Source organism: Schistocerca gregaria, chromosome X (genome assembly GCF_023897955.1).
Source record: "Schistocerca gregaria isolate iqSchGreg1 chromosome X, iqSchGreg1.2, whole genome shotgun sequence".
Taxonomy (NCBI): Eukaryota; Metazoa; Arthropoda; class Insecta; order Orthoptera; family Acrididae; genus Schistocerca; species Schistocerca gregaria.
In genome coordinates this window covers 618003215-618017242 of record NC_064931.1, presented here as the reverse complement: position 1 = coordinate 618017242, position 14028 = coordinate 618003215, and the positions used below count along the sequence as shown (strand labels likewise).

General features: G+C 45.7%; 1 protein-coding gene across 7 annotated transcripts in view; it reads right to left on the bottom strand.

The window, feature by feature from the left end:
* Positions 1-14028, bottom strand: part of LOC126297429 (F-box/LRR-repeat protein 2) — a 274474-nt gene that overhangs the window by 103827 nt on the left and 156619 nt on the right. The window lies entirely within an intron of this gene.

Genomic DNA, 14028 nt, shown 5'->3' with positions numbered 1-14028 from the left:
CCGCAAGGAACGGTGCTGTGGAATTCAGTTTTTTCTGTTTATTCACAAAATCCAAATGGCAGTGAACAGCGGTGGTCAGGCTGATGCTATGTTTCTTCATTTCGCAGGCCTTTTGATACAGTTCCGTATGCTCGGTCAGTGAACAATCTACTTATACACGGAATATCGAAACAGATACGAGATTGGAGTCAAGACCTTCTAGCAAAAACTTTCAATATATCATTTTTAATGGAGATGCATAGGTAACGCTCGGTATATCTAAATTTAGTGTAACTGCGCCGCTGCTGTTCATTGTACACTATGTGATATAAAGTATACGGACATCTTATTTGATTTTGAGTTGACCATCAGATGCCACGAGAGGCGGACTCCCCAGCATAAAAGGAGGCGGGGCTACTGTGTTGTTTGTAGAGAAGCAGCAAGTGCAGAATGGGTAGTCAGGAGAGTTCAATGACTTCCAACATTGACTATTCATTGGGTATCACCTAATTAACAAATCCATCTGAGACATTTCAACTTTTCTAAAGATGCTCAAGTCGGCTGTTGGTGACGTAACTGAGAAGTGGGGACGCGAAGGAGCAACCAGAGCTAAACCAAGAACAGGCATATCTCATTTACTTGGTTCAAATGGCTCTAAGCACTATGGGACTGAACATATGAGTTCATCAGTCCCCTAGACTTAGAACTGCTTAAATCTAACCAACCTAAGGACATCACACACATCCACGCCCTAGGCAGGATTCGAACCTGCGACCGTAGCAGCAGCGCGGTTGCGGACTGAATCGCCTAGAACCACTCGGCCACAGCGGCCGGCTATCTCATGTACTCTCGGTCAGGTACTGTCGAGCACTGTGGAGGTTGGTTGTAAAAAACTGCAAATCAGCGGAAGGAATCAATCGTGAGTTCCAAAGTGCTACCAGCTGTCCATCTAGTACAATGACTGTACTTACGAAGTTAAAAAGAATGGGTTACAATGGTCGAGCAGCTCCTTACCAGCCACACGTTTCTGGAGCCAGTGCTAAGCGACGCCAACGGACAGTGAATGACTGGAAAGAGTGATTTGGAGTAACAAATCACGCTATAGACCCAGTGATAATCCGACGGCATTGTTTGGGTATTTGCGAATGCCTGGAGAATGGCACCTGCCGTCATGTGTGGCGCCAACAATCAAGTTCGTAGGAGGAGGTGGTGGTGGTGGTGGTGGTGGTGGTGGTGGTGGTGGTGGTGGTGTTACAGTATGGGGATTTTTCGCGGTTAGTGTGTGGTCCCCTTATTGCGCTTAAGTAAACGCTAAATGGGGAAGAATTGAAAACGAATTACAGCGTTGTACGCTACGTACAATAGAGAAACGGTTCGGAGACGATGATCGATTTTCTCAGCCTGATAATGAACCTCGTCAGAAACAAGCTTAATTGAGGCAATGGTTTTTGGACAATAACATTTCTGAAATAGACTGGACTACTGAGAGCCCCTACCTGAATCTAACTGAACACCTTAGTATTCGATCCAGACCCCAGCGTCCGACGTCATTACCTTCTCTGTCTCGGCTCTCGGGGAGACATGGGCTGCCACTTCTCCGCAGACATTCAGACACCTCACTGAAAGTGTGTCCAGCAGAGTACAAGCCACCATAAAGGCGAAAGGTGAATAAAATCCACATTAATGTCCACTGACAGATGTCCGGATACTTTTGATCAGATAGCATTCACTTTCGTTGAGGCATGTGCGGTGTGGCCAAAATAAAACCGCTCCGGAAATTGCGCGCCCAGTACGTGCCGTAACATTGTGCTACACCTGTTCAAGATACTTGTGTGAACTATCTCGAGCATAGCGGCGCTTGTTCTCCGACCTCACATACTGAAGACAGGCTGAGCTTAATCTGAAGAAATGTAATACTACGAATCCTGATGTCCCAGTACTACTGCAAAGAAAAGTCACTGTCAGGACTGAATACGAGCATCCGAAAACTTGCGATGCTAGAGATATAAGTCCTATCTAATATTCTGAGACGACTAACTCTTAATTCCCACTTGCACAGCTAACCTGTATCACAACTTCGTCGGACCTTCCTGTAGGCTACCTTCCATTTGAGGAATGCTTTTTGATGTTCGGACTCGCTTTGTTTAGTTTCCTAGAGATCTCTTTCCTGTTTACATCATATTCTCATGAAATGCGAGATACACTTTACGCACCACTTTTCCTTTGGTTTCCCTGTAGTTGATCAACAGATTAATACTGTCTCCTTAGTAGACAGGTTCGTTAGTTTGCTTGATAATTATTTGCTCTCATACGGCTATGTGGACCAGTACAGATTGGTTATGGCCACCTAAAGGAGAACAGCCAGCAGAAGGCACGTAGAAACATATTTTCCATAGAGAGAGAGAGAGAGAGAGAGAGAGAGAGAGAGAGAGAGAGAAAGAGAGAGCGAGAGCGAAAGAGAGAGCGAGAGCGAAAGAGAGAGCGAGAGCGAGAGAGAGAGCGAGAGCGAGAGCGAGAGAGCGAGAGCGAGAGAGACGAAAACGGTGATAAGATTGTTAGGCGAAAGCAGAAAGATTGATGTTGCAACGCGTATTCCACGATTTGACGCGACTACGAAGGCGCCGCAAGAGGTACGGAATTAGCCCAAACTAGCTTCTATTATACCAGGTGGGAATACAGTTTAAGTGTAGACGAACAAGAGGGAATGTATGAGCAAGGAAACCTTCACTAGATACAGTCTTGAACGCTCATCTTATAGGAATTCTGCTAGGTCGCTACGGTCTCAAAATAGAAGAAATTTACAGTCCGACATTCCGTGGACAAGGCAGGCGCAGTACAGGCTCGCGTATGACAAAGATGTGGAAGAAAATTGGCTTAGTCGTTTTCAAAGGAATTATACCGGCATTCGCCTTAATCAGTTTCACGAATCCAAGGAACGCGTAAATCTGGCTGGGCCGACGGGAACTTGAAGCCCATTTCTATAACGCTCACCTCTGAAATGAGGTGAGCTGCAATAACCGTCTACGTAATTCTGTGTGTGACTTGACCTCTTCATATCTTAGAGAGTTTAAGTTAAAAATGTTTCGAATTTTTCGTCACGTAATAGCAGTTGAAAATATTTCATTCATTTACAGCTAAAACAAACTTCTAGCTGTTTTCGAATTTAGACTATTCAGTATCATTAACTAGCGGATAATTTCTCCCAGCCTGCTCATCGTCTGTCTGTTGAAAGATCCTAGAATGTATTTAAGTTCGAATACAATGACGTGCGAAGCGTGTAGGGAGAACATTATCTCCAAAAGTTAGTAGAGAAGTAGGAAAAATCATTCATATCAAACGCAGCTCGCTCTTTTCACACGTTATATCTCGGAAATCAAGGATACGGTCGGCTATATTGAACACGTTATGCGTGGTATCTGAAAAATGTTTGACAGCATACCACGCTGTCGACTGTTATCGGCGGTATGGAGTCGCTTTGCAAGCGTATGATTTGCTTGAGGAAAATGTGATTAATAAAAAGTGGTACGTTACACGCGACAGTGAATGACCAGAGATTCACGTACTGTCGGGAGCATACTAAGAAAATTTTAGAGGAACGCTCTAGCTCACGGTTCACTCAGATATCCTAAAAACCTGTGAATATTCAAACTGTTTGCTGATAACACAGCTATGTTCAGCTAAGTATCCTAACTGATTAACTGTGTGGAAATTTATAAAGCATTAGACATAATACCCAACTAATCCAATGAATAGCACCATACGAGTACCTTAAAAGCTGATGAAAGCAAGATAACTCGCAGGAGTATGGGGAAAAGCTCTGTAGTTTTTGAGTTCAACATTAATGATAAATTACTAAACACAGTCCCGGTTGGTTGGTTCGGGAGAGGGGACCAAACAGCGAGGTCATCGGTCGCACTGGATTAACGAAGGATGGGGAAAGAAGCCGGCTGTGCCCTTTCGTAGTCACCATCCCGGAATTTGCCGGAAGCGATTTAGGAAAATCACGGAAAAGCTAAATCAGGATGGCCGAACACACGTTTGAACCGTTGTCCTGCCGAATGCGAGTCCTGTGTGCTAACCACTGCGCCACCTCGCTCAGTAACTCAGTCACATCAGTAATATATACGCTGAGGTGGCAAACGTCATCAGATACCTCCCAAGTCGTGTCGGACCCCCTTTTGCCCAGAGTAGTGCAGAAACCCAACGCGGCATGTGCTCAGCAAGTCGTTGGAAGCCTCCTGCATAAATATTGAGCCTAGCTGCCTCTATAGCAGTCCATAATTGCCTAAGTGTTGCCGGTGCAGGATTTTGTGCACGACATGAGCACTCGACTATGTAAAAAAAAAAAAAAAAAAAAAAATGTTGGATGGCATTTATGTCAGGCGATATGGGTGGCCAAATCATTTTCTCGAACTGTCCAAAATATTCTTCAAACCAATCGCGAACAATTGTGGCCCGGTGACATGGCACATTGTCATCCATAAAAATTCGTTCGTTGTTTGGTAACGAAGTCCATGAATGGCTGCAAATGGTCTCCAGGAATCCGAACGTAGCATTTCCAGTCAATGATCGGTTCAGTTGGCTCACAGGAGGCAGCCCATTCCATCTAAACACAGCCCACAGCGTTCTGGAGCCACAAGCTTGTACAGTGCCTTGTTTACATCTTGGGGCCGTGGCTAGGTGAGGTCTGCGCAACACTCGAACCCTACCATTAGCTCTTACCAACTGTAGTCGGGACTCCTCTGACCAGGCTTTACAGTCGTCTAGGCTCCAAACGAGATGGTCATGAGCCCACGAGAGGCGAAGCAGGCGATGTCGTTTGCTGCCATAGCCCGTTAACGTCACATTTCGCCTGCGAGCTTTCAAAATAAAAATATGTGGTGGCCCCTCAACTACGTACCCTCAGACTCAGAGTTGAAATATTAGAAGTTTTGGCTGGTTTCATTTTCGAGGGGCTCGGATACGCAGTTGCCGCATTACATGTCAAATACTGCTGAGTCTATAGTATACAATATGAATACACACACGAATCGAATGGTCGAAAGTTCTTATCACTCGGCAATTGCGAATTTTGAATGTAACATAGAAATTTATAGATGAAAGATTGTAATTAAATAAAATCTGCAGGTACTATTTTAACGACTTTAAAAGATGAGTACGATAGCAGAAGTACCTTTACGAATGCCATTTATTACTGCAAAACACTTGTTGGTGTCGATGGTCCAGCAATTAAATAAAATATAAGTTGAATAACAGGGAAACAATAGACTCCTATTTCACGTAATTAGTTATGAGCAACAACATAGCTTGCGAAATATTCACTTCTAAACGCATACTACGTCTTCACTGCAGAAGCCACGGAAATCTCGTAAGTGCACAAGTCGGCACTCCCGCGACCAACTCTCCAAGTATTTCCTGCGACCGTCCGTCGCGCCTTCTCGTCCAGCAGTCCTCCGTGTCCTGTGCGAGCGCTCCCGCCACGTCTCCAAGCCAACACACACTCACAAACATATTGAAACACATACGAAATACTGGATTTACATTCAAATAACTTGAAATTTAATAAATATTCCTTCAGCTGGACCATAAACACACTCTAACACACGTTATGAAGTACATAAACAAATTAAACATATATATCAAATGAATAGAAGCAAACGTAGGCCAGTAGCCTAATGTCTCTGTGCTTTCTAAAACACAGTAAATATTAGACCAATTTCTTCATGGATATTATATATCGGATATAAACAATGACAAACACGAATAAATATATAAGCACGGTGCTACTGTTTTTTCGTGTATCTGTGGAGTACGTATGGCCTGACGCGATCAATAGTAATCGGCCACTTTGAACTCCAATAACTCGTTTACTATTCAAGTTACATGCCTGTAATTCATACCAATTTAGGTTTACACTAATAGCTTTCTAAAGACACGTCGATCGACAAAATCGGATGAACCGTTGAGATTTTGAAAATTCGTTGCTCGGTAATACTTGTGTAATTTACTGTCAGATACTAAACTTTAAACTACACTCCTGGAAATTGAAATAAGAACACCGTGAATTCATTGTCCCAAAAAGGGGAAACTTTATTGACACATTCCTGGGGTCCGATACATCACATGATCACACTGACAGAACCACAGGCACATAGACACAGGCAACAGAGCATGCACAATGTCGGCACTAGTACAGTGTATATCCACCTTTCGCAGCAATGCAGGCTGCTATTCTCCCATGGAGACGATCGTAGAGATGCTGGATGTAGTCCTGTGGAACGGCTTGCCATGCCATTTCCACCTGGCGCCTCAGTTGGACCAGAGTTCGTGCTGGACGTGCAGACCGCGTGAGACGACGCTTCATCCAGTCCCAAACATGCTCAGTGGGGGACAGATCCGGAGATCTTGCTGGCCAGGGTAGTTGACTTGCACCTTCTAGAGCACGTTGAGTGGCACGGGATGCATGCGGACGTGCATTGTCCTGTTGGAACAGCAAGTTCCCTTGCCGGTCTAGGAATGGTAGAACGATGGGTTCGATGACGGTTTGGATGTACCGTGCACTATTCAGTGTCCCCTCGACGATCACCAGAGGTGTACGGCCAGTGTAGGAGATCGCTCCCCACACCATGATGCCGGGTGTTGGCCCTGTGTGCCTCGGTCGTATGCAGTCCTGATTGTGGCGCTCACCTGCACGGCGCCAAACACGCATACGACCATCATTGGCACCAAGACAGAAACAACTCTCATCGCTGAAGACGACATGTCTCCATTCGTCCCTCCATTCACGCCTGTCGCGACACCACTGGAGGTGGGCTGCACGATGTTGGGGCGTGAGCGGAAGACGGCCTAACGGTGTGCGGGACCGTAGCCCAGCTTCATGGAGACGGTTGCGAATGGTCCTCGCCGATACCCCAGGAGCAACAGTGTCCCTAATTTGCTGGGAAGTGGCGGTGCGGTCCCCTACGGCACTGCGTAGGATCCTACGGTCTTGGCGTGCATCCGTACGTCGCTGTGGTCCGGTCCCAGGTCGACGGGCACGTGCACCTTCCGCCCACCACTGGCGACAACATCGATGTACTGTGGAGACCTCACGCCCCACGTGTTGAGCAATTCGGCGGTACGTCCACCAGGCCTCCCGCATGCCCACTATACGCCCTCGCTCAAAGTCCGTCATCTGCACATACGGTTCACGTCCACGCTGTCGCGGCATGCTTCCAGTGTTAAAGACTGCGATGGAGCTCCGTATGCCACGGCACACTGGCTGACACTGACGGCGGCGGTGCACAAATGCTGCGCAGCTAGCGCCATTCGACGGCCAACACCGCGGTTCCTGGTGTGTCCGCTGTGCCGTGCGTGTGATCATAGCTTGTACAGCCCTCTCGCAGTGTCCGGAGCAAGTATGGTGGGTCTGACACACCGGTGTCAATGTGTTCTTTTTTCCATTTCCAGGAGTGTAATAAAGATATTGAAAATCTGATTACACCATCAGAATTGTCATACAAATAATAGTAATTTACATGTTTCTTTTTAAGTTATCATGATTCCTCTGGCTATTATTAATTTCTACACGAACTGTGAAATGTCTGCCATTATGGTTTCACCACGTCCGCCATCTTTGGCACTCCTGGCATACAAATCTCTTTCATTGACACAAAGCACAGTCCTCGACACAGCGTCAACATGGAATTCCCAGCCACGCGGTCGGCCTGGACCACGCGCTGGGGCAACCCCTCTTGCTCAGGCTTATGTTCCGCACCACACGGTTGCTGACGAGCCCCGGCTTGCTGAAAGGCCCGTGCGGCCACGATAACTCCGAACTTGGAATATTTTGAGACCGCCACCACTCGCCCGTTTCCTCATACGCCGCACTGTCCTAACGAATACGTTCGTCGTACGTCCCACTTTTGATTTCTGTGGTTCTTACACGCAGTGTTGCTTGCCTATTACCACTGACAACTCTACACAAACGCCGCTGCTCTCGGTCCGTAAGTGAAGGTCATAGGGCGCTGCGTTGTCCGTGGTGAGATGTAATGCCTGAAATTTCGTATTCTCGGCACACTCTTGACACTGTGGATATCGGAATATTGAATTCCCTAACGATTTCCAAAATGTAACGTCATATGCGTCTAGCTCCAATTACCATTCCGTGTTCAAAGTCTTAATTCCCTTCGTGCAGACACAAACACGTCAGAAACTTTTCCACATGGATCACCCGAGCACAAATGACAGGTACGCCAATGCAGTGCCGTTTTATACCCTCTGTATGCGATGCTACAGCCATCTGTACCTGTGCATACCGCTACTCCAGTACCTTTGTCACCTCAGTGTAGAGGTCTAACATTGTTGAGAGAATTCATTTATTTCACTTCAGGCTCTCTCTCGCACATCTATCCGGACAACCTTCGAGTATTAACACAGTCATGGATACAGTACATGAGCTGTATACAGGGTGTTACAAAAAGGTACGGCCAAACTTTCAGGAAACATTCCTCACACACAAAGAAAAGATGTTATGTGGACATGTGTCCGGAAACGCTTAGTTTCCATGTTAGAGCTCATTTTAGTTTCGTCGGTATGTACTGCACTTCCTCGATTCACCGCCAGATTTCAAACGGGATATTCTATCTGTGCTGCTAGAGCATATGCCTTTACAAGTACGACACAACATGTGATTCATGCACGATGGAGCTACTGCACATTTCAGTCGAAGTGTTCGTACGCTTCTCAACAACAGATTCGGTGACCGATGGATTGCTAGAGGCGGACCAATTTCATGGCCTCTACGCTTTCCTGACCTCAACCCTCTTGACTTTCATTTATGGGGGCATTTGAGAGCTCTTGTCTACGCAACCGCGGTACCAAATGTAGACTCTTCGTGCTCGTATTGTGGACGGCTGTGATACAATACGCCATTCTCCAGGGCTGCATCACCGCATCAGGGATTCCATGCGACGGAATGTGGATGCATGTATCCTCGCTAACGAAGGACATTTTGAACATTTCCTGTAACAAAGTGTTTGAAGTCACGCTGGTACATTCTGTTGCTGTGCGTTTCCATTCCATGATTAATGTGATTTGAAGAGAAGTAATAAAATGAACTCTAACATGGAAAGTAATCGTTTCCGGACACATGTCCACATAACATATTTTCTTTCTTTATGTGTGAGGAATGTTTCCTGAAAGTTTGGCCGCACCTTTTTGTAGCACCCTGTATTATAATAGTAGTAGTAGGATTAGTAGTAATATATATTTAACTCCGCAAACTTAAAAGACGGCATATCACTACATCAAGCGTGATGGGCTATTGAACATAGTGGCAGAAATGCTAGCTGATGAAAAATAATGGAGATTTACACGCTCCAGTCAAATTAATGTGACCACCGCCTATGTTCGACGTCAACGTGCAATAACCACTCACAGAGGGCATGTTGCAGCACTAGCACTGGATGATAGATAAAGCGTGTCAGGAACACGAGGAAAGCAGTGCAGTCGTTGTCGTTACACGGAAGCAGGGATATTTATGTTACGTCAAAAAGGGCACGCCCAATGGCCTTCGGACCAAAGAAGGAAGCACTCCCGAAATGAGTAAGTTTGTGAACTGTTCGCGTGGCGCCGTGGTTCAATTATACCGTGCACGGCAAAACGGCACTACGCAAAACCGACGCCGAGGCAGCTACGGTGTACCACGGTCCATACATGAGAGGTGTGGACGACGGCTGCAGAGATGTGTTTGGCCGAACAGACGTACATCCGTTGAGCAGCTGACTGCCCAGATGAACCAAGGGGCTACCAACAATGTCTCCTCATCGACCGTGCAGCGAACATTGCTGCGTATCGGCCTCCGCAGCACGCGCCTGGTTCGTGCACCAATACTGACTGCTGTTCACCGGCGACGAAGGCTGGAATTTGCACGCCAGTACCACAAGTGGACGTCCACTGAATGGCGACAGGTGGCCTTTCCGGATGAACCACGTTTTATGCCCCATCGGGTAGATGGCCGTTGGCGAGTACGATGCGAAACGTGTGAAAGATAACAGGTTGCAACAATCACAGGAAAAATCCAGGCCAGAGGAGGGAGCATTATGGAGGGCATGTTTTCGTGACATTTCCTTAGTGATTTAATCGTTCTGAAAGGCACAACGGATCAACACAAGTAGGCATCTATCGTTTGGGGCCATGTCTACCACTACACGCAGTTCGTTTTTCTTCGGCTCAATGGCATCTATCAGCAGGACAATGCAACATGTCACACAGGTCGCCATGTACGTGCGTGGTTCGAAGAGCACAGAATGAGTTTTCCGTTCTCCGCTGCCACTAAACTCCCCAGATTTAAACCCAATCGAGATTCTGTGGGACCACCTAAATCGGGTTGTGCTCGCCAAAGGCCCTTAACCAAGAAACGGCCACGGCACTGTAGTGAGCATGGCTTCACATCCCTGTCGGTACCTTCCAGAACCTCACTGGCTGTCTTCCTGCACGTCTCGTAGCAGTCCGCGCTGCGAGAGATAGTTACTCCGGATTCATACAGGAACCCAAGGACTGATATAAAATTTCAAATATGTTCTACATCTACATTTATACTCCGCAAGCCACTCAACGGTGTGTGACGGAGGGCACTTTACGTGCCACTGTCATTACCTCCCTTTTCTGTTCCAGTCGCAATACATTCGATACCTCATCCAGAAACGCACCCTCTCGAAACCTGGGGAGCAAGCTACACCGCGATGCAGAGCGCCTCTCTTGCAGAGTCTGCCACTTGAGTTTGCTAAACATCTCCGTAACGCTATCACGGTTACCAAATAACCCTGTGACGAAACGCGCCGTTCTTCTTTGGATCTTCTCTAACTCCTCCGTCAACCCGACCTGGTACGGATCCCACATTGATGAGCAATACTCAAGTATAGGTCGAACGAGTGTTTTGTAAGCCACCTCCTTTGTTGATGGACTACATTTTCTGAGGACTCTCCCAATGAATCTCAACCTGGTACCCGCCTTACCAAGAATTCATTTTATATGATCCTTCCACTTCAAATCGTTCCGCACGCATACTCCCAGATATTTTACAGAAGTAACTGCTACCAATGTTTGTTCCGCCATCATATAATAATACAATAAAGGATCCTTCTTTCTATGTATTCGCAATACATTACATTTGTCTATGTTAAGGGTCAGTTGCTACTCCCTGCACCAAGTGCCTATCCAATGCAGATCTTTCTGCATATCGCTACAATTTTCTAATGCTGCAACTTCTCTGTATACTACAGCATCATCCGCGAAAAGCCGCATGGAACTTCCGACACTATCTACTAGGTCATTTATATATATATATTGTGAAAAGCAATGGTCCCATAACACTCCCCTGTGGCACGCCAGTGTTTACTTTAACGTCTGTAGACGTCTCTCCATTGATATCAACATGATGTGTTCTGTTTGTAAACACTCTTCAATCCAGCCACGCAGCTGGTCTGATATTCCGTAGGCTCTTACTTTGTTTATCAGGCAACAGTGCGGAACTGTATCGAACGCCTTCCGGAAGTCAAGGAAAATAGCATCTACCTGGGGGCCTGTATCTAATATTTTCTGGGTCTCATGAACAAATAAAGCGAGTTGGGTCTCACACGATCGCTGTTTCCGGAATCCATGTTGATTCCTACAGAGTAGGTTCTGGGTTTCCAAAAACGACATAATACTCGAGCACAAAACATGTTCTAAAATTCTACAACAGATCGACGTCAGAGATATAGGTCTATAGTTTTGCGCATCTGCTGTTTTCGAAACACTTTGAAATCACACCAGGTGTTCGACAGGGACACAGACTCTCGTCACAGTTCTTCAACTGCGTCTTGGAGAAAGTAATACAAGAATCGTATAAAGAATTTGAACTACGGAACCAGTTCAGCAGGCCTTCAAGGTATGATGCAGAAACAGACTGTTTAGATTTTGCAGCTGTGATAGCCGCAATGAGAGAAGATTCTAGAACAGGATCAGAAAAAAATTAATAGGGTTATGAAAGAAGTAACATAACAAACTGGGTTGCATATATCTTTTGGAGAGTGGGGGGAGGGAGGGAGGGAGGGAGGGAGGGGGAGAAGGAGGGGGAGGGGGAGAGAGAGAGGGAGGGGGAGAAGCAATGTCAAAAATCATGGACGATACGAAACAGTTAAAAACTATAAAAATTGCATCAACACAAAAAATCGAAACGAGAAATATATTCTGAAACGGAAAAAAATTACAGACTCCAAGCACAAACGCGAGGCTCTCAATGGACACTTAAGGAGAATGCATTACTTCGAATGGACGGAATGCACCTTAACCACATTTCACGCAAAACCAGCAACATGAATAACTCGGTGCATTACCGTAAAAAAAAATCTAGTGGCAGTGGTTACAGATCTGCATCTACACAAACACTCCGCCAGCCACCGTATGGTGCGTCTCCAGTCAACCTCAAAAGAACGTCACCTTACTTCCAGTGATACCCATTTGAGTTCCCGAAACGTCTCCGTAATACTTGCGTTCTCTTCGAACCTACCGGTAACAAATCTAGCAGCCTGCCTGTGAATTACCTCGATGTCATCCTTTAATCAGACCTGTTGCGGTTCTCAAACACTCTAGCACTACTCAACAGTGGGTCGCATTAGTGTCCTGTATGCTATCTTCTTCACAGACCAACCACTATTTCCTAAAATTCTCCCAATAAATCGTAGTGGATCATTCGCCTTCCCTACTACAATCCTTACCTGTTCATTGCATTTCATATCGCTTTGCAGCATAACACCTAGATATTTAATAGACGTGACTGTGTCAAACAGCACATTGTTAATACTGTAATCAAAGACTTGTGTGTTCGTTCTTCTTAGTCAATTGTATTAACTTTCATTTTTCTACATTTAGAACTAACTGCTATTCACTACCCAAACTAGAAATGCGTCATCTTGTAACCTCCTACGGTCACTCAACGCCGACACCTTCCCGTACACCATAGCGTCATCAGCAATCAACCACAGACTGCTGCTCACCCAGTCGGCAAGATCTTTTATCTATACAGAAAATAACAGCGGTCCTATCACGCTTCCCAGCAGCATTCCTGATTATAGCCTCGTCTCTGATGAACACTCACCTACCAGGAATCGCCAGCAAATGCACAGAACCTTGACATGTTCGGAAGGAAGGAAAAGTGGGATTTAATGCGCCGTCGCACACATTCAGAACAGCTGTAGTAAAGTTTGTGACTCTCCGAGAGGATAAACGAACAACTAGTGCCAAATGACCAGTAGAACGCCGTGCTATACACAGTGCACTGATGAAAAACATCCGGCATAAAAGAAACATGAAAAACTGAGAAGTTTCGTCGTGGATGCAAGCTTATCATGGAACTCAGATGGCCGGCTAACAAAATGATGATGATGATAATAATATATTGACATCAGAACTAAATGGAAAAACAACTTCAGTGTCATTACTACAGATATGCTTCTACACATGATGTGCCCTTTAGATCTTATTAACATGACAAACAAATCTGGAAGGAATCCCAGAGGAAACAATGGGGAATTTTCTCCTAGTATGGCTACCGCATAACTCTGTCAGCTACTGAATAGACTGAGGATGCAGCATGAGGAAGGGGGCAAGGGGTACACACACACACACACACACACACACACACACACACACACACACACACACACACTGCGCAACTATTTGAAAGGGCATATTTGGAACCTGAAGCAACATTTCCACAATATCAAGAAAACAATCCATAAAGCAACAATAGTCTCAAGCATGAATTGCACACTAATCTAGGAGAAATATCTGGAACAGTCCCAAAGAGTAAGGCAGAACTGATACCAGGAGATCAGGTTGGATTAAAAAAGAATTGCACGGGAGAACGATTTCACCTACAAAGACGTCAACTTGCAAGCATCGAACAACTGGTTGAAAAGTTTAAGTTTACACGCAGAAACTGCAGTATGTGTGACAGTGATACAGGATTAGATCACTGCGACGAGAACTATCTAAAGTATGTAACTACTAGAAGTATATTCATTA